Source organism: Lactuca sativa, chromosome 1 (assembly GCF_002870075.4).
Source record: "Lactuca sativa cultivar Salinas chromosome 1, Lsat_Salinas_v11, whole genome shotgun sequence".
Taxonomy (NCBI): Eukaryota; Viridiplantae; Streptophyta; class Magnoliopsida; order Asterales; family Asteraceae; genus Lactuca; species Lactuca sativa.
In genome coordinates this window covers 192,545,450-192,547,607 of record NC_056623.2, presented here as the reverse complement: position 1 = coordinate 192,547,607, position 2,158 = coordinate 192,545,450, and positions in this window count along the sequence as shown.

Genomic DNA, 2,158 nt, shown 5'->3' with positions numbered 1-2,158 from the left:
AATCAAGTTAGAAGTTAAATTATAAGAACGTTGGACAATTACAATGTAAATATATAATACAAAACGACGTAGTATAATGAGTTTGGGTACCTAAGCTTATATACCCTTAAGGGTATATTCACTTTTCTCATATATATATACATATATATATATATATATATATATATATATATATATATATATATATATATATATATATGTTGCACGTAATAATAGATCGGTTAATTGTATTTGATTGTTCCTACCAAATTAATTTCCAATAGAATCCTATAAATACCATGTGATTTGCACTCACTTAATTCATATCATGAATAGAAGATCCAAAAAAATTATGATGTTTCTTAAATCTATTGTTTTTGTGTTTTTTTTGTTGTTTGTTTTTAAGATTGACAATGTTTGCTGCCGAAATCTTATTGGAGAGGACAATATAGTTGTTGGATATGGAAATCGAATGGACCAGGTTAGTTGTGATTCCACAACGAACATATCATGTGGGGTAAGAGAAACAATTCACCAAGAAGAACATGTGGAGAGTCGTCTTCCACAAGGGCTAAGTGACGATTTTAGAGGAGGACTTGAGGATTATATTAAAAAATCGCTCATGGAACAATTTCCACAATTGAGCCTTGCAATTATAGGACCTATTTGTCAACAAATAATGGGTTGCATTATGAACTTTCTAAGCAAAGGATCCGTGATGGTTGGCGGTAACTGATGATCTTGGAACATAAATGCAACTTTTATAATAAAAAGGGAAAAGTTTCTAACTCTATCTACTTTGAAGTAGAGATGATTTTTTTGATCGTATATCAAAAGAATCATGTTATATGTACCCTTATACACCATGTCTCTTTAAATAAATAAATATATAAAGAATGCAATATCTCTATCCGTTGTTATATTAATGTTTATGGTTAATATCATAAAACTCATTTTATTTATTTCATCATTATGTTTTAATCATAGTTGTTAGGATAACAACAATACAAGTTAAACACTTCGTACAAATTGTCAAACAAAATTTGGTTAAACTTGGTGAATAGAAACTTATGAAAAAAATTAAATCAAAACTGTAACATCTCAAAAATCAAGGTAAAATTTTTCATTTTTGAAACCAATCAAAAACATAAGCTTTTACAAATCATAGTTTCCAAAAGTCATAAACATGAATCAGAGTTTCTCAAAATTATAATCTCATAAAAATCCAAGATGATGTGCACAATCAATTCTTCGCATTGCGCCAATCATCTAAACTACTTGAAACATAAAAGTGAAACTGTAAGTCAAAACTTAGTGAGTTCCCTAAAGTGCCACCACACAACAGAACATATACAAAACACATATTGGGTCCACAACCTCCTGGTCGGATTACCCCTGGCCGATAACCTTCTGGTTGGATTGCCCTGGCCCACAAGCTTTCACGTGGATTGCCTAATACATATTGGGTCCACAACCTCCTGATTGGATTACCCCTGGCTCACAACCTTCCAGTTGGATTGCCCTAGCCCACAACCTTTTAGTTAGATTACCTGGGTTTTTTGACTGGTAGCACAAAGCATTACAGTCTCAACCCAACCACACTATCTCAACATATATAACATATAAAACACATAACAACAACAAGATAAGCATGTAGATCTTAACAGTTCAACATAGTATAGCAATAATTCAAACTAGAATACACCATATACTAGGTCGACATTGGTGTCATCGACCCCCAAGTATAGTGAGGAAAAGTCACCTCACAGTCTGAAGGATAGCAAAAATGAATGTTTCTCCAAATGCCAACTCTACATGTCACCTATATAGCAAACAACGACCTAACCTCAAACTACTATTTAAAATATCCAAAATGCGTATAAGACAAACTTTGTCAAATTCTTTGTCAATGAGTCAAAAACTCAAAGAAGGTCAACACAGACTGAGTACGCCCAACATACTCAGTCACTACGCTCAGCATAGTAGATCCCCTCCTGGTTATGGGGCTCCAACCTGGTACACTCAACGTACCACCAGGTACACCCAACGTACTCGTCTAGTTCCATTTTCTTTCATTAAGTGCTTTTTTTCATTAAGATCTCATGTACAAAGCTCAAATCTAGTTCCAAGTAATATTCTAAGTCATAAAGTTTCCAAATTTATGACTTTCCATGGCAAG